General features: G+C 39.1%; 1 protein-coding gene across 1 annotated transcript in view; it reads left to right on the plus strand.

Annotated features, from left to right (window-relative positions):
* Positions 1-20,213, plus strand: part of LOC134541885 (lysine-specific histone demethylase 1A-like) — a 477,086-nt gene that overhangs the window by 40,414 nt on the left and 416,459 nt on the right. The gene's annotated exons all lie outside the window — the stretch shown is intronic.

Consider the following 20,213-nt stretch of genomic DNA (forward strand, 5'->3'; position numbering starts at 1 on the left):
ATAAAAAACACCTCATAGCAAATGAAAAAATAATTGTTAACTACTTTTGTAACAAACTCGCTTGAACCGAACAAATAAAACCTAAAGTAAGTCTTCAGCTATAGTTAATGTGTATGTGTGTGTATGTATGTATGTATGTATGTATGTATGTATGTATGTATGTATGTATGTATGTATGTATGTATATATACGGCAGTGATCTAGGAGAGTTAAAACATTTGCGAAACTTTTAATTAAATCACGGATATTAAACAAATACATGAGTATTTTGGTTTTGAGAAGAAAACGACATGTCTGGCATACATCATGGCATTACCAACATCGCACATTATGTTCATTAAAATAATTACTCTAGGCTAATATACGAGGTTACAGCTAACAACATAAGAATGTTGATTTATAAGTAGCCTACTTACAATGATTCATCATTTGTTTTGGCTGTATTTATCTTAACAGCAATTTCATCGAGTACGAAAATTGGAGCAAGTGTGAGTTAGTCACGTGTTTAGTTCCTGAAGTAGGTAATGTGGTCCAGCACTTGCGTCATGGCAGTATTTATAGAAGCTGAACGCGTGGCGCCTGGGATCGTGTGCGATATCGGGCGAGGCGCGCAGAGCAGCGCGCAGATAAAGTAAACACCCTTGCGGCAGCCAGACGCAGCCAGACGCCCGGGCGAACAAGCGCCGCCTTGTGGAGGCTCGGCTCTGTTGTGGTTCGCGTGTTGACACAGTCGCCGCCCTGCGGCGCGCCTTCTGGCTTCATCTCCGCCGGGTCAAGCTCGTCGCCCACTACGGCGCGCAGCCCTGGAAAGAATTCCGGCTCAACAGTTTGCATGTATTTGAACCAGGATGCGCCCACTATGGCCAGCCCTGTCCGCCGCGGAATTGTTCCGGCGCCGGAACTCTCGGGAGAATTCGGAGCGGAATATTTCTGCTCGGCGCGGGAGCTTGCTACAGTGTGCGGTGGCAGACGGAGGAAAATTTGGGCTGACACCACCTTCGGGTGCCTTCGGTGCCACTCGGTCGTGATCGGCATCTTTGTTGATTCTGTTTATGAGATCTGCGCACGTGGCCGTTCATTCATTCATTCATTTATTCATTTTTATTCCATTGAGCCATATTTTGGTAGAAACCATAAGGCTATGGAACATGTCATTTACATATTTACAATTATACATATACATACAGTTTTACATGTACGCAGTTTTAAATAACAATACATATAACTTTGAAGTAAAACAAACATTGATAAAAAAATTTCAGATAATCTGAATTACAAATATTACATTATTTCTTTTATACTTACACACCCATAGACATGATATGTCAAGCAATTTCTCATATTTATTAAGTAAGAAAAAAAAATTAAGCCGTACTTATCTAAAGTAAAGAGATTAGTTCAGGTAAAGTTTGAGAATTTATTACTTTATTTAATATTTTTAATATGTCTATATTAATCTGACTTTGTCTCTTCTCCTCCTCTTTCGATTCCAGTAAACAATTTAAAAACAAATCTTCCTCCTCAGAGCTGCTCATGACGTTAAAATTAACAAACCTAACATGCAAACAAATAACTAAACTAAAACAAAACCAGTCACGCGATACACCTGTACACTAGGTCAACACTGAAGGAACTGAGCGTTCGGAATCATAAAACGGCGTCTGTAGTGTGCGACCTCCACGAGCGGAACCTTCGGAAACTTCCGCAGGGCGGCGCGGCGCCCTGTAGTGGGCGATGTGCTTCAGGCGCCCGTCCTGGCCTGGGCCCTGATGCTCGAAATCGTTCGACTTCATAGACCATTCGATTCGAGTAGAGTGATGAACTCGCATACGACTTGGTGTGTTCGACATTTGCTATGCTCGAGGTGCTACTTGTCGCATGCGACTTACACAAAAGTCTTCGAGACGGAGAAGTCGAGTGGATTGTGGGAATTCGGAGAGAACTGTGAATTTGTCAGGATGGCTACTCTGCTCGTGTTCCAACTGGCCAATCAACGATCGCCGTTTCGTTTGTTGTCGTGTTTGGTAGGAAGAAGACAAACTCTTTATCAAAACATTTTTTTTATTTTGCCGTGTGTTCGTGAATGCCTAATTAATTAAAATGGTCGATTAGGTCAGGTCAGTTACATTATAAATATTTTCAAACTAAACTGACATTAAAAATAATATGAATTAATTTTAATGGTTGTTCAGTTTTAAAGTATTTATAATGTAGCTGACCTGACCTAACAAACCAGGACAAAGGCTGAACAGTAGGAACTCACGTAATTTTTTTTTTTTTACTTATTACTTGCGCAACAATATCAAAATAACAAATAAAACATTAAAATTTGAAACGTTAAAAACTCGCCTAAGTTAGAGGCGGGTACAATTCTTTGCCATTGGTAGAAAATGATGTAGTCGTTCACGTACGTCGCGAAAAAAAAGAATTCATACTCGTAAACAAGCAACAAATTTGAAAGCCGCATGAAAGCACAGGTATTGTGATGAAAATTAAAAATTCGATATCTCCTAAAGTATTTGGAATTTCTTATCTCCGCCGTGTTTAATGAAAAGAGGAAGTTAAAGAGCACAGAATAAAAGTATTTTCGGAATTTAATTTTTTTTAAACAAATATCGCCCAAATATGAATATTAAAAAATTCTATATCTCCTAAAGTATTTGGAATTTCTTATCTCCGCCGGGTTTATTGAAAAGAAGAAGTTAAAGAGCATATAATAAAAGTATTTTCGGATTTTTAGCATTTTGTTTTTCGCAAATACCGCTACTCTAGATATTTACCAAAATTAAGACTAAGTAGCCTTAACTAGTGTTGTGTTTACAGTATTGTAATGAACATGTAGGCCTAACCATTAATGTTCAGTTTGGCGTTAGGGAGCAGGCTACATAGGCTAATTTTAATGTGGATACACACAAGACATAGACGTTCACTTGGAACTAAATATGCCAGGCTATTACCACTGTCACAGGAACAAACCAAGCATTTTAACATAACTGAAATAGGCCTACCTATTTAAACCTGTATAATGCTTAAACAGGGGGTTTACTATGTTTATCTTTGATTAGCTATTTATTGCAACTGGTAACTTAATTCAGGTATGCTCCAAGGAGGGATAAACTGCCATTCTGTGTTAATGGTGCTTTAGTGTTTGACTTCAGTCAATAATTATATTAAAAATGTACTACAGGCCTAACTGCCTTCTGCATAACATTGCACTCTGACAGCTAACGAACCATTTGTTTTGTCACCGAAACTACACATAAGCAAGCACATAAAGATAACAATAGGGCTTCTTTGGTTTTTATAAGGTGCTAACAATTACTTTAGTTTCAACAGAAAGTGCAGTTGTACGAGAAGGTGCCGGCATAACCTCTTCCAGACTGCTAATCAGGTCTCCGGCACACCGCTTGTTAAGACGAAACAACTTAACAAATTTGTTGTCGTCCAGTTCAAACGCATCCTTCCGTTCTAGGAATCGACGAGGGTTTCTAGCTGCTTCTATTTCAGCTAATTCAAGCTCTTCAATGTCCAAAACATCCAACCACTCCGCCATTTTCACTGTTTTCGTGACTTTTCGCATTCGTAATGGTTATCTCATTCGAGTTGGACCCCTCGGTTTCCATTCCGAACACTCGAGTCGCACACGAGTAAACTGGAACAGTTCGTGCATACCAAAGCATCAAACCGATCGGGAAAGACCACTCGGTTGGCAACTCGCATACGACTTAAAACTCCAGCATAGGGCCCCTGGCCAGTGAGGCTCTGGTGCTCCTAGCGCAGGATCTCCTCCAAGCCAAGACAGTCGTCGCGTCGTGCATAGGGAAGCTATGAGATTCCAGCGGTAAGCATAACATTAGATGGCGGAGAAATAATACAAGTCCCTCGAGTGCCTTTCAAGAGGCTGCATCGGGTGTGTCGTGCCTAAGAATTATTTTGAGAAAACGGTTTAAAAAACGAAATACGGCCGCAGGACTACCCATCCTCCCTCTCGGAACATCATTGAATGATTTGTGTGAACAGACGCCACTGTGATATGTTTGAGCAGTTTTCAAATTGCGTGGTTTCTTCTGAAGCTATGCACATCGTATGTGTGCCCAAGTAGGCGGGGACCTTTTCTCACACCTTGTTATAAGTCATGCTAATGTTTCTAGTTACAACTTTCGAGACATTTAATAGCTTGCCAATAACTTTTAGTGAATAATATCTGATGAAAAAAGTTGTGACCAAACAAAAAATGCTGAAAATTCAGCCCACTGAAGACTCGCGTGAAGCTTATTTCTGAAAACGAAATAAAATTTAACGTCGAGACCATACACGGTTTTGACACGGTGTTGTTTAATTAACTATGGCTGCATCTCATGGGTATATTTTCCAGTAGTTATTTTTCGTTAACATAATGTGTAAAGTGGAAATTTTATAATTTAATAATGCATACTTAGCATCGCTTTAATGGTGATAAGAAAACGATAGTTCGTTATTATACTTGTAGAAATAATCTTAAAATATTTTTATAAAATAAAAACTTTTTTTTTCTTCAGTTTAGATGGGACCACAGAACACATCTTAACATTTTGTCCACACAGTGTTTATTAGAGAAGGATGACAGGTAACGAGATGAGAATGGAGGAATTGAAGGACTGCATTTATGGGAGAAACGTAAATCAATCCTCCTCCTCCCCCTCCTCCTCCCTCACCCCTCCCCCCCTCCCCCTACTCCTCCCTCCCCCTCCCCGGGGCCCAAGACAATGTCCGCCACGTTTCCCCCCCTTGTAAATATATCCGGGTTAGACTCCTCCAGGAAACGAACCCATAGCACCTTGGTTAGTCTAACCACATATAACTACTCAACCACCGTGGCGCCTTGGTGAGTCTAACTACATCTAACTACTCAACCACCGTGGCGCCTTAATATAATTTGTGATAATGCTGCAGGCAATTTTGTAGACCATCCCTACGATTATTTATGTTACAGTATGCAAAATGCTAAGTAGTCCTGAATGTAATATACGATTAATCATGCCTTTGCGATGACCCACGAACATGCAACTATGGCGGCTAGTCGCCTAGAAATGTGGATGTATGTATTTGTAATGTTACTTCGACTTTTCTGATTATTCGATTTGCGCGTGCATTTGCCCTTGCAAATCCATTATAAATATAGGTTATTGCTACTGGTAGTCCATAAGTGTTGGAATGTGACAGTACAAAAAACTCGTAACTTATTGTGCTAAGCATAAAATAACGTTTTTCTATGTGTCATTTAATTATAACATATCTTTGGGGTCTTGACTTCGAATCACGTCTGGAATAGTCCATCATGTTTTCAGTTTTGTTTTTCGACCTCGTGCAATTAATTCATGTTTTTCACTGCTACACCCCATTTGAATTAGATCTCGGTCATTGTTGGTTACAATAAAATGAAGAATATGCCAATGTTTGGAACTGCTAACGTCTTAAAAACAGCATAGTTTTGTTTATTGTAGGGAGGGGGGAAATGTGTTTTAACATTGATGTTCGAATAGTAGCCGTAGCCATTCACATCCTCTCTCTTGGTATATCATCTGAGGAACAGTAAATGACTGCTAAGTGTTAATAATTTAAATAAACCCATGCACGTGACTAATTACTGTTCTTGAAAATACGGAACGGGTGGTTGAAACAATTCTGCGAGTTTGTATAGCAAGCGATCACAAGCCGAGGGACTTCGAAACAGCACGGACCCTTTGGCTATATCTATATGAAAAAATATTCCCGTTGAATAACTCCATGCGGCAGCCTCCTTCCCCTCGTCAAGTTTCGGAGTTCACGCATCGCTTGGCAGGTTTGACGGGTGACCGCGAGGGACGGTGTACAGGACGACCGGCAAGGGGGGAGGGTTGCCGGTGTGACCGGCTGTTGTGCAGTTCGGCGTGCGTGTCCGTGGAAAACCATATGGTTCGCGGTGGCCCTGGTGGTCTGGGGGTTCGGCCCGGCTGGCCATCTGTTGTCCGGGCAGGTGGCCGAGCACAGGCGCGCGGTAAATGGCCCAGGGGGAGTGTGCCTCCCGCAGGCGCCGAGGGGGGTCGCCGAGTGGCCGAGGACACTCGGGTACCAACGTCTGACGCGGCTATTCGCAGTGGCGGATTTAGGATTTTGGTTTGGGAGGGGCTTTACCCAGCTGAGGCTAGGCTTTATCAAGGCAGACACTAAAACAATAGTGGACCCAGATGCTTTTGGAGGGGGCTTGAGCCCCTTAGCCCCCCCCCCCCCCCTCTGGATCCGCTACTGGCTATTCGTGTCAACCACCGCACAAAATGTAACCTACGCAGGTAGTAGCATTATATAAGTTGCTTCTATTATTTCGTTTTTTTGCACATGATTTAAAATTAATTTAGATGTAACCACATTTAATTTTTTATAAAAAGTTTCCCCCCCCCCCCCTGCTAAATTAATGGATTTTCGCTCCTAGAATGTACTAAGAGAATGAGATCATGTGGTATAGGTACATTTTTGGATTAACTGTTCATTTGTCGCTGCTGTCTCAAAACTCTTCATTTTTGTTATATCTTTTATTGACTCATAGAAAGTTAACTATTGGCAAAATTATAGAAACAGACGCTTTTTAGGGTTTTCGGGAAATCCTGCTTTTTATTGAATATTGATCTAAAATTAAATATAAAGAAATTCAAGACGAAGACTACAAACAAACGGTTACTCCAAAACTGTATACCACGTGATTTCATGATTTCAGTATGTGTTAGGACTGAAACAAAATTTTGCCTTTAAGTTCATGAAAAAAAGTTAAATTAGATTTTTTTAGAAGAAAAATTATAAATTATTTAATGTGGTTATATTATGAATTTATTGGGAGGTACTGTGTTAAAATTGACAGAAGTATCCCCAGAACAAAGTAATGACATGAAAAAAGAAATAATAATTTGTGGAAGTTCGAGCTTGAAGGAATGTATAAACTGAAAGACGTTAAATATATTTCAAAGAGTTGTATGCCATAACATATTAATATCGTTTAATATAAATAATATGCTCCCGTTATGGCAGGGATCACACAATAAGATATTATAAAAGCCGATGGCATAGTGTTTATTGGCGATTTTATTTGTTAGGCATTTACAAAAGTAAATTCAATCCTAAACGCCAATTACTTCTCAGGGCAATCTATTTATAGCAACCAATTATTGTTAATTTCGTGCTTTCCGTAAAATTAATTTCTGTGTGTTTAACGAATACAAATTTAGAAAATTAATGGATAGGCAATTGTTATGGCCTCAAAACTGTTGAAACCAAGATAGTGTTTTTCTGTTCTAATTTAGTCCTCTTTAACGTAGCTTTGTCCAAGTATATTTCGCGAATTAAATGACTGACTTTGTGACATGTGTTTAACGGGCTGCACGTGATTTATGTTTTTATTTTTTATTTTGTAACTGGCTTGCCTGTATCTCTAATGCTTGGAATTACAATAAGCGTTGGAAGGATATGCGAAAGAAAAATATCGCGTTAATGTGAACATGCTTTCTTCACCCGCGTGGCATAAAAATATAAATAATTAAATAAAAAAGGGTTTCTTGCAATTACGTAGGCACCAGCCATCATTGTTGTTTTTTTAAAATTATGTTTGCGAGAAATATTTAGTTAAAATTTAATATTCATGAAATAAAATCACTGGGCGTGAACACATTTCAGAGATAAACTTAGTAAACAAAACCTTGAAATACACGAATAATAATTGCAACACCAAGCCACCAGTCTAGCTAACAATAATCCGGAAAAAAACTGACTCCCTTTTCGGTATTGGAAAGCCCATCGCGTTCGCCACTTACGTCACAGATGTTTTGACCGTGAAAGTTAGAAAAGCTTTCGCGTCCACCGCGCTACTGTGACTCCAGCAAGCCCAGCTTCGGTACAGTAGATCACAGGGAGACGTCGGCGTCGGTGCAATCTTTCAATTCTACGCGGCTTAGTCTCGTAAGCGAATGTAGTTTAGGCTACTAAACAATGGCTGAGTAAAACTACTATCTACTTTAAGCTTCAGAAGCTGATGCAGTTAAAAAATAACTTACAGCTGTTTAGTGCTACCTGTTGCCAGTTCTATTAGCGACATTTTTCTGCTTTCTAAATGTAGCCTGCCTTGCACATGCTGCATGACTACTTATTTGGAAGTATGTATGTAGTTTCTTTTCGTAACGCTTTCTTCAACGAAAAATAACACTTGGCAAGAATTTAAAATGATTTCAGATTATCTGGAATGAATTATAGTTGATTCTAGAGTTTTCTATATTTTTAAGTGAAGTTGGTGTGTTTGTAGACACGAATGATGCCTCGCGCTCCAAAACACTTTTACTTTAGTAAGTAAACAAAACATTCGTAGTTTATAAAAACTTAACAGTTAACAGAAATATGGACATTTTAAAATCATTCCTAATTTTTGACTGCACTTGCGTAATTAAGATTAAGGTGTTCACAATAGTGCCTTCGTAAGCAGATCCTTCCTAGCGTCATTGGGCTTACAGGTTGGGACGCACTTAAGCCATTCCCAAACCCCGACCTTACCAAACAGTGTTACACTAAAGCTTTGAGTTAGGTTCGAAAAAAATAGAGTCAACATTCACGTGGATTACGAATATGCAAAGAACTGCAGTCTGTAGCAACTAAAGCTACGGTTGTATAGAGAGTTTTTAAATACTATATTTAGGAGCGTAAAACATGTGGTATCTCAGTGTTTAAATGTATTGACACAATTTTAATACTTTGTTTTATTTAGGTTTTAATTATTTTCGGTCGCACTTACAATCTTGCGATCTTTATAAGCTTCGCGGAAGTTTTTTTTGTTTTTGTTTTGTTACAATCGGCCCTCAGGATATTTTGTCGGAGAGTACATGAGTTCGTAAGTTTCATTTTGTAGCGGATATACGTTTTCTCCGGAAAGTTGCAGCGTAAATCAAATAGTGACTGCCGGAGGGCGTTTTCCTCCTCCCCTCCTCCTAACAGCTATGTTGCTTGAGCAAAGCTTGGCTACCGAGATGTGCAAGGAAAAACATTGTTCGGCCGTTTGTTTGCAGAGGAAGCGAACTAGACTATAAACTCGACCGGACGTGGACATGAGTGTTTGTGTGTGTGCATGGCAGCGGAAAAGAAAACCTTGGGTTCAGAAGCCGGGGAGTCTAATTCTTATATTTGTTTGGTTATTTACTTATTTAGGTAAGGTAAAAACATCATAATTAATGTATTTTCTTCCTTTTTAACGTCCAAGCCGAGAGTTTATTCCATGCTAACATATTTAGTTTGATATACCATAAAACTCCTTGAATTAAACTTTGGTCAGTATGTAAAAATGTTCTTTACTATGATAAAAATACCTTATCGAAACGAATTCACGGTGACGTTTAAATAGCTAACTTATTGAGTATTGTTTTTAAAAGTATAAGCAGAAATTATTATTTTTTATGGATTGTTTTTTCGTATTATAAATTTTTATAAATTTTTAAAATTATTTTTGCACAAATATTGCTGATAGTTATAAAATACAGAAATATTCATTCACCGTGTTGCTATTTTTTATATAGTTAGAATGCGGTTGTGATTGAAATACAATAGGCCTAAGAGCCAAAAGTTTGAAATCGCTGAACTTCCTTTAGTATTTTTAATGTGCAATGGATTTCCTATGGCTCGCTTGAAATTTACTTATAAACTCTACTATTTTGCAGTTTATTTACCATTACGTTTCCCTACAAATATAGTATGTTTGTTTCTACCTTTCTATTTATTGTGTGTTCAAACAGTAGGTAGAGGAGGATTAACCATCGATAATTTATTTAATTTTATGCTGTAATTGCTATTATTATATGTGTCATAATACAAGTTATTTACGAAAATATCAATAATATCCCTCGAGAATGAATAGGGCTGTGGATTACAACATGTTGGGGATGTAAACCGCGAAGTTATTGGGTACACAACAGGCGCCACTGTTAACTTGGAGATTCCTTTAAAACGCTCGAGTGTACCGCGGAATTCCCAAGGCCGCTCAGCGATAGATAACAGTGCCGAGGCAGGACGATGCGCGGGGAGCGGAGGGGAGGAGGATCCTTGTAATACTGGACAGGCGCGCGCGTTGCATGCGTTACGTCAGTGGACCGCACATGACACGACGCCCAGTAGCCGCGCAGGGCCGCCAGCCAGCTCCGAACCTGGCACCGTAGTCTGGCCTCTCGCGTTCGTATAATACAAATATATATTATGTATGTGCTTTTAAATATTATAATTGAGTAATTGATTTTGATTACCGGTTCATATAATTAAAAACATTCATTTATTGTAAATATTAGTGATAGATATTTTGGTTTTTATTTATATAAGTGAGGTAATTTTCCGGTATGTATAACGATGTCAGGTTGCTTATAAGCTTCCATTGTCGCTAGCAGGGAGTGTATGTTGAAGGTTTAGTAGTCTCCTGCCCGTTTTAATGGGAGTGTTTGTGAGGTTATGTTCCCGTATGTATAATTATTATTTTTTGCTTATAAATTATTACATTATTACTTAATAAATAATTAAAATTATAATTAAGAATAGACATTCAAAATATTTATTGATTTTCAGTATTAATTACAATTTGTTTCGATTAATTTACTAAATGAAATAATTAATTTTACACACGTGTTTATATTAATATTGAATACTGAGTATTTAATTAAAAATTTAAATTCGATTGAAATAACACTTTGCCAATCATATTTATAATATCAGTCTACACGTTTCAATATTTTATTTATATAAATTATTTGCATGAAAAATTAAAGTTATATTTTACGCCGAGTAAGTATAACTTCTAACGCCCGTACAAAGTTTACGCACCAATTTTTTTTAAAATTTTAGGTTAACGTCTCATTTCGACTGCGGAGTCTCAAACTAGACTAACACATAATTTTTTGGGAAAGTATTCGGTTATGGCCTGTAGCAAAGAATCATTCCAGCATTTGCTTGGATTAATTTCGGGAAACTAATGAAAACAAAAATCAGTAAAGCACAGATCTCAGTTTTTAATGTTTAAAACGGTTTTAATTGTTCTTGTAAGGAAGAACGAAGTTTGAAGTCTTACAACGGACCTGCCACACGATTAAATAGCTGGTTTTTTGTGCTGTTATTCCTCGCGTAAAACTGAAGTCTTTGTGAGGCAAAAAAAAAAAAAAAAAAAAAAAAGGAAACGAACGTGTCTGAGAATAAAGTCAAAGCTCTTAATTGTATAAAATGCGTTATTTAGTCTTGCCTGCTCATAGAATTAGTTAAAAAATAATAATTAAGATGGTCTTTACATTAACAAAATTGCTGTCTGACATAAAAATACGTATCGTGTTTTATCAACAACAGGTCAATTTTTAATTTTTTTCTAACAGCTCATGTCTCATGCTGATTGGTTGCAGCATCTTTTCAGAATGATTACACCCCGCCATTTTGCAACGGCTGCAGCACAGCTACCGCATGATTTTTGACGACTCGACATTGCACTAGTTCTAGCTTAGGACACTTGTTGATGTCAACGCTCGTGGACTGGTGTAACAATTAAGAAAGTTGTAGTTGCCCTCGTAAAATATTATTTTTTGTTAGTAAATATCACACTGTAACGAGGCATATACGCGAAGGAAGGCATTACTTTTACCGTGTCATGCAAGAAATTCAGTTAAAACAGCAACTTGATTGGAAAATTCGAGATGGCGGGGCCAAATCTTCCTTAAACCCGAAGTTTCGTGTTCGAATCCTCTGATGCGAAATTATATGCTGGCAAATAGATCAAATTTGCAGTGACGCTAGCTCTGGTGATAATAACGTGCGGATTTTATTTTAATCGACTGAAAAATCGTTGCATGTTCGCTACTTAAATCATGGAGACTTTATGTTGATTGTATGACTTGAACGTCGTTTGCATGAAAGTACGTCTCGGGTCTGGAAATCGGAGTGGAGTTTGTAACGAGCCAGGTGTTTTACTGGCGGCCATTAGATCCGGGCGTCGCCCCCTCCACCTCAGGCGGCCATAAACGCTGCAGTGTACAACATCCCCGTGATCCGCCTAGGATTAGTGGCGTCCGCCGACCTACAACCCTCCCGCCGCCTCGCGTAGCGAACCTGCAGTGTCTTACAAAGCTGTGCAGATCACGTGTCGTGTACACGCAACAGTTAGCGGGGCGCGTAGTAAATTCCGACCCCGAAACTAACCAGCGTGGGCTGGCAGAACGTTTATGGTCGCGGCGAGCTCGTAGATCCTCTTGTTTATTGGGATGTACTTGGGGCGGCCATTATGCGTAAGTATACCCGAAGCCGAACAGTTCGGAATCGTAGTCGCAATCGCCCGAACGATCGCTGCAGTCGTAAAAATAAATCTGAACCTGTCTGGTTTACTGTGGTGTGAAGGAGTGGCACTGAAACGTGTAGCACTTTAGACCGCTATTGACTCTCCGGCAACGGTTTTTTTTTTTTAACTGCTTGGTTAAAATAAAGGTATGTGTCGCATGCGAGAAACTCCCGACGAGAAATAGTAGGATCCGGAGCACTTCGATACCCAGACCAAGCGAGATGGCGCAGTGTTAAAAAATTCGGATTCGCGTTCAGGAAGACCCCGGTTCGAATTCCGGCTTGGCAATCCCGATTTATGCTCCCGATGTATTCCCGAAATCACTCCAGATGAGCTTTGTGGTGGCTGCTTTACCAAAGGCCACGCAAAACATTTCTTCCCAAATTTACTTGATGTGTGGTGTGTGCATATATCTTTTTCTTCCTCTTTATCTCTTTCTTTCTAAATATTCTTTTTCTCTCTGTGTATATTCTCTTTATATATAGCTCTGTCTTCATATCATTCTCTTTCTGTCTTCTCTTTATATTTTTCTTACTTTCTCTATTTTTATCGTTAGCTAGCTTTATCCCTGTTCTTTTCTCTATATATTGCTATTTATATTTTTTTCTATTTTGTTTTTCTCATTACATCTTTCTTTTTACTTTCTATTTTCCTCTCTTTTTCTTTCTCTCGATGGATCGATCCTGTTGACAAGACCTAGGTGCTGATGCATAATGAGTCACGCTGAATGTTGGATGTGAACAAGTTTCCCTTGCCTCGACAAATATGGTAATACCATGTGCGGTCATGACCACGGAGAACGCCATGCGCATTAAAACGGCAGCTTGCTCGAACTGACAGTACTTTGCCTCCGCTCTCTGTCTCATAGCTGCGCGAAAGATAAAAAAAAAGGCACTTTAAAGTGTTTGAGTGTAGTGTTTCAGTACTGTGCTTGTTTGAAAGTGGTCCTCGTTGGCGAAGTGGTTCACACCCCACCCAATAAGGGTAGGTTTCCCCAGTGGAGCCCGCGAGCCACTGGCTTTTCCCGGGGTACCTTCGTTTGTCCCGCCAAATTAATTGCGTCATCTTATACGTTTATCTGTTTGGGTCTGTTTGCTGGCTATGTGATTTTATGTTTATACTTCTTTTATCAGTAGAAACCTTTGGGGGGGATTGCTCAGCTCTGATGTGAAGGTTTTTTATAATTAAATGGCTTAGTGTTCTAATTAAAATATTACAAACATTCACTGATGAATTTCTCAACAGTTGGTTTGCGTTATTCTTTTCAATTACATAATATAAGGCCAACCTTTACGACATATAATGACACACTTACACTCCTCCGGGACGACCCACTCTTAACAACTCCCGCGTCTAACATCAGTACAGTTTATTTATTACCTTCGTCGTCCTCGATTCGCTAACGACCGAACGACTCGGTGCGGCACCGGCACAGAGACCCAATTGGAGTGGACAGTCGAGTTTTCGGCTCCCGGGGCTCGAAGCCAGGATCCGCGGGTCGCACAGCTCTCCCCACCCACCCCTCAACCCAGACAGCTGCCGCTCGCAGCTCGCTGCCACGTCGTCGTTGGTCCTCGCTGACTTCTGCGCTAGCTTCAGTCGTCACAGCTGGGCATTTCGCGTCCGTACAAGTTTACCATCACAACCTTAGATTCAGTAGGTATTTTGACAACAGATTCTTATCTTCAACTGTTGTAGATGTTACTTATTTAAGGCATAGGTTGAAAATTATCTAATCCCCGAAATTCGCATTAATTGGGTTACACAATCCATATAATTTTTTACTCTAAGATCTTATACTGTCGTTAACTTATCAACATTTACTCTGTAACAGTGTCAGTGCATGCCGTATGAAAAATAAAAAAATAAATCACTGTGATATAAAGTGCTAAACATTCTCGAAATGGTGGATCAGTAAGCTCATGAAAAATGTTGGTTTTTAATGTCATTCTATCCAGTGTAATTTTTCTGTTAGAATTTGGAGCCTCGCAAGTCTCCTTCTCCAGTACATCAGCCTCCCATTCCTCTCTCAAAATGTTCGCAATTGTTGAAAAATAAAAGACTGAAACAGACCGTTCTGTGGACGAGGCGGGGACGGCAACAGGTGGTGCGGGCAGTCAGGAGGTTGGTGGGGGGGGGGGGAAGGAGGATGCTGATGTCGCCCCGCCTGGCCGCCTCCGGCGAGGGGCTGACCGCGGCCGTGATGCATCGAGCCCTGCGCGCGTAACGACCCGCGCTGATCGCCAGCAGCGCGCGCCGACCGCCGCACATTACTCACTGCGTCCCCGAACCTCGCGAGAGAGACGGAGATACCACACGTGGGTCCGCCGTCTTGGCGACTCCGGCTCGTGGCTATAGCGTGCGCATTGGACTTCCAACCTGGCAAATTTCCGCTGTGTAATGCGCGCTTATTTCATTACATTTCTGGTGCATCCTCTACGTGCCTATGGAAGTTTAACCTCGAAAACGCGGGTGATGATAATTCCGGTCCAGGAGGAAATATCACAGGTTCAGCGTTGAGGCATTTACTTGCGACGCGTTTAGTAGATACTTCTGTTCGATTTCTATTGGCCCTGGTAAACCTTGTTAAACGGAATTATAGTTTGGTATTAAAAAGGGGAAATAAATTTACAGTTTTTCTCTCTTTCTATCTATCAACCGCTGGGCAGAAGCCTTTTACTTCGTAATTGAAGTAACTAATTCAGAACAATTGTTCAGGAAGACCGAATTATTTCAGGAAAGTTATGACTAAACCTTGGGTTTTCACATTCGATTTCGTATCATTCATCAAGTTTTAAGAAAGCTTGGCTGACCATTTTCTAAGATAGAGTTGTTTTTTTATGCAACGAAAAATTAGATTTTTGTGTCGAAAAAATTATTTTTTTATTTAAACATTTTCAGTTGGAATAAAAAAGTTCCTGACTCAACGGAGTGGTGATTTGTCATGTTAAAAATTATAGCCTTTGCTTTCAATTCAGCAAATTTTATTTTTAGTAGTTCAGATTAAGTAATATGACCAAATATATAGGCACAGAAAATTGATGTTTGATTTCACCGTCTACAAATACTTTGCTGATGGAACCAATTTTTTTCTCAGTGTTCGATCAAAATATGTGACGGATGTTTTGTAGGTTTGTAGATAGTGATTATTTTGGCGTTGTTTAGCTTACATGTTGTGTTGTTTCGTTTCGTAAGTTTGTATTTTCTGATTCCAACAGGCTTCAATACTTGATCGGGCTATTACGGACTGAATTTGAAGAATCTGATCTGCTATCCAAACCACCCCTTTATCTCAATTATGTCAAGTAAAAAACTTCCAGACTTTTGTTACACTTTTTTATTGCTTGGAGAATCCCTTTAGAGTGCGTGTGATGGTATGCATGACATTCAGATTTTTTTTTCTTATCTAGGCTATAAGGGGGTATTTTCCGTATAGCGTTTTCGGTTGGTAAACGTGGCCACAATCGCAACAAAACCCACCAAAGCCGCAATCCACGCTCCCTGCACGTAATATTTTCCCCACGCCCATCCTCAGCACGGCTCAGCCCTGTGCTGTTACACTCCACCCTACCTCGGACCTTTGATTCTTTTGTCAAGTAGATTAGGGTTGGTTAGGAATAAAATAACCTCACGGAATTCCGGAGAAGTCTTTTCAGCAGGGCTCCTTTCACGGCGGCGGGCGGGTGAGAAACACCTGTTGAGCCTCGACGTGGCTCTCCTGCCTCTGTTCTGTGCACGTGCGTACAGAGTCGTCCAGCGCGGTACACGGTGACCGCCACGTTTGTGGAATCGTACACGAGTAAAGACCGCGTGGGCATCATCGCTCAAAATGATTTACTACTTTAATCCTCGGAAGTGCTTACGAATGCTACCGTGCAAGCTACTCCGTCTTCATTTAGCGGAGAACCAAGCTCTGTGCAGGTGTATTAGGAGTCCAAATGTACATCGACTTGTTTCACTTCTTTTCCCACACCCGCTCGAAAATGTGAGGCTAATATGATGTTCACTATTCAGGTGTACGTAATTTGTCATACGCCTTTTCTGTTTCATATGTTAATGCAGCGCTGTTGGGATGGTGGAGGAAAATCTCGCTAGGCATTATACTGAATAAGTCAAGCCACTTTTATACAGTTTTGAATAATATCAGTGCTGGCTAACATCTTACGAGACAGCACTTAATGAATGGGGAATTCTGAAGGTAACTAATAAGGATCTGTTCGGGTATTTTCTTGGTAGGGTGACGTAAGCAACAAATACGTAAACCACCCTTGGGTTACAGTTATCGGTCGGGATCTAACATGCAGCTTCTCGAATGCCACAGTAAAACTAAACATGTTATGTTTGTTTGCAGCTAAACTTAAATCATTATAATTTAGATGATGGAGGTAAGAACCATAATCTTGTGAATCATCAAACATCTTTGTGATTAGTTCAAAGTGAGTGACTTAACTGTACGTTTTTTGAAATATGTGAAAATAGCTAGCTGACCAAGGTTGTAGTTAAATTTCTGTAAACGATCAACAGTGACAAACTACTGCAGGTCAGTTTAAGAAAAAAAAATTAGAGTCGAATGCGACTAAAAGTTTTAAGCGAATGGAAAGTCTCCACAAATATTCCCGTCTGCTTGTGACACATTTGTTTTAAAGACTAATTTTTTACACTCCAGAGGACAAATTTTTTAATGTGTGCTGTACTGTAATAAACGACAGATATACAGGATGAGTTTGAATTCTACCGACAAACTTCGCCTGCAGGATCATCCCGACAAAATAAGTTGAGAACTTCTCCACCACTTATGGTCTGAAGTGCTTCCCGAGGCGGGCAAGCGCTTTTCAAGTTGGGGCAGAATAACATTTTTATATTAAATAATAGAAAGTATTTGAAATTGAACTATGTTCGTATGGATTATTTTTTAATGAATGAAGTTTTTCAGCCACCGCAAATTTTGTGGCTGTATAAAAGTTATTTTATTGATATAATTGAATGTAACAACTTTATTTTCCACTTATTTTTTTGTCGCTTTTCTACCTCTAATTATTTCAATTAATTGTTTAAAGTGTGAAATTGTACAGCTGTTCCTGGGCGTGCACTCTTTGGATAAACTTAACGCCAGTTTACTTTAAATATTTCTCTTGGGTGATGTGTTTGGTTTATATATATATATAAGTTAAGAGGTTTTAACGTTAATTATATATTTTGATGTAATAACCACTTTTTGTATGTTTCTGTTTACTAACTAAAACTGTTTGACGCAATAGTAAGACAATTGTGAAGTGTATTAAAAAAATGTAAACAAAAGTGGCAAGAACTTAATTAATGATTTTGTTTGTTAAGGCATTATGCTATTTTGATTTAGAAACTAATCCATGTATTGCACCAATGTGAAGGATATTTTCTACCTGTTTTCACGTCTAGTTATGATATCTATGATCATCTTAGATATTTTTTCTTAAGGTCACTTTGACCATTCCTACTTTGGTCAACCACTCAACCATCATGGGAAAACATACTTATCGTGGGATTGGAAATCTACTTGGTAAATGTGGTAATTTTTGTTCTTCTGACCGCCGCACAGTGGGGCAGAGGACCGATTTTCCTGGACAAAACCTCTGCCCTTGTATAATACAGTCTATCGCTACTGTTACCACGCCCCTATAACTAAATTAGTAAATAAAAAACACAATCAGCATTTAGTATGGAGAATTTCTTAATTCAATGATTAAAATTTATTTCTATAATATGTGTAATAAGTTAAAAATATAAGTGGAATTCTGTTTGATGAAAAAAATATCAAAAAATGTGTTAATAATAACATTCGCTGTCATTCCACATTATTAGTCTTCAAATAATATTTTGCTAATCACCATCATCATCGTTGTTGTCGTATCGTCACTGCTGCTAAAAACAGAAGAGTTGTACGGGGAAGGAGTTTCAAGTAGGGAAAGAACTTCTGGCTTCATTATTTTGAGTTTTCTTGGTGGAAGAGTTATAATCGAGGAGATCATGGTGTCAGATGATATAAGCATTATATTAAGAAGATCCTGGTTAGTCAACTCTCTACTCTTTTTCCGACATCATCTTTGTTTCTAGCTTCCTGAGCCTCTTAGCTTAGCATTCCGATTGGGAGCAAGGCCACATCAAGGACATTGGAGCCATGGATCAGAACCTTGTGCACTTAAGGAGGCATAGGATTCCATGGTAGTTTCGAACATAAAGCCATGGTGTTTCGAGTGCATATTGCCGAAAATCAGGGGCACTGTCAGCATATCCACAAGATAATGTGCGCAGTATTATGTCGCATATCTTTATCAGGTCATTTAACAGTCCTGAAATCGATGATGAACACTGTGGGTTTTCGAAAAAACGACGTGACGTATTTCCGTCATTGGTTGTGCCATGACCTTGTTTCTACGTCAACAAGAAGGTCCATTTCGTTTCGAAAATCAAACTTCACAGCTATCTTTTTTTTTTAACCAAGTGTTTGTGTTCTTTCTTAACGTGCCACACTTTTAATTCCAGCCTGTAACTCACATGAAGCAGCCACTCGAAAAATCTTATGTAGGCGTGAAGTATTGATTATCCATACTCCAGTATGTTTTCATTAATTGTTCTATTCTCTATGTTATCGATGTCAATCATGTTTTTTTAGAGCGCTCCACATAATCTGCAACGTTGACTGGATGCCGTTTCTGTTATAGCTGAATTTACTTTCCCGTCAATCATAGTCAGCAGCATTTTGTGTTCAAAATAAATATTTTCATAGCCACGTTGATAAATTTCAGATGGAAGGAGCGATTTAATTTTCCCGTCAATATGTTCGTGCTCTGTTGTTACAATATCTGTGGTCTCTTTCAGGAATTCAAGTTTTAATGGCCGACAAAATCTAGTCGATGATGGTCGCGGATTTTGCCTATTACTTTATTTACAGTTTTAAATTCATTAAAGTACATTTTAAGAGACACAACACTGGTCATAATTAAATTACAGTCTTCAAAATCACCTTCAGTCAATTTCTGTTTGTACATAAATTGGTTACTCCCATCAAATCCCCACTTAGATATTAAAACTAAATTTTTCACCGTATTATGCTGTGCACCGATCACATCTATTTTAAGAGACAAAATCCGCTTTGAAGTTAGATCAAGAAGCTCCTGCAATTTTATTTCGGCTTTCTGTTCTGTTATGATGACGTCCTTTAAAGGGTAACATTCTTTCTTCGCACCTTTGATAATTTTATAGGATGGATACAAATTCACGAACTAACTAACTTACTGACAAACTAACTAACTCCCACTTACTACTGGCAGCAGCACTGCTCTATCTAGAAACAAGTCCACATAGGTACAATCTCCCTCAGTCCTCGGTCAGCACTTCCAGTCCGCCCAGCCACTGGCTTCCCTGCCTAGGGCCGCGCTCAAAGAACCACGCGCGTTATCACTCATTCGTACTTTTCTGCCAAGGTGGCAAAAGGTGGCACGTAATTTTTATGTATGTTATAAATAAATGTTTTCTGAATATTTTAACACCAAAAATAAAGTGGAGCCTAGTGGGGCAAATTTTGTAAGTCTGAAAATGTACGAATGTGTATGCCGAACTCTACCTCTCGCATTAAAAAAAATATATTAAAATCAGATTAATATATAAATTTTTAATGTTTAGCTGTCTCACCTCCATCGGCATAGACGGGTGTTCAATGCGTAAACTAATTCATCGTAGTTTTATGCCGCTAACGAGCATGGAAGTATCATACATTTGTAATGTTAGGAAAGCAAAAATGTGGAATCTGCATAATGGAACTTCTTTGCAGGATTTTCACAAGAAAGCGTGTGGAACAAATGCTCTATTTCTGGTGGTTTTAGATGCCTTGGACTTT

This window comes from Bacillus rossius (assembly GCF_032445375.1).
Source record: "Bacillus rossius redtenbacheri isolate Brsri chromosome 4 unlocalized genomic scaffold, Brsri_v3 Brsri_v3_scf4_2, whole genome shotgun sequence".
NCBI classification, from domain to species: Eukaryota; Metazoa; Arthropoda; class Insecta; order Phasmatodea; family Bacillidae; genus Bacillus; species Bacillus rossius.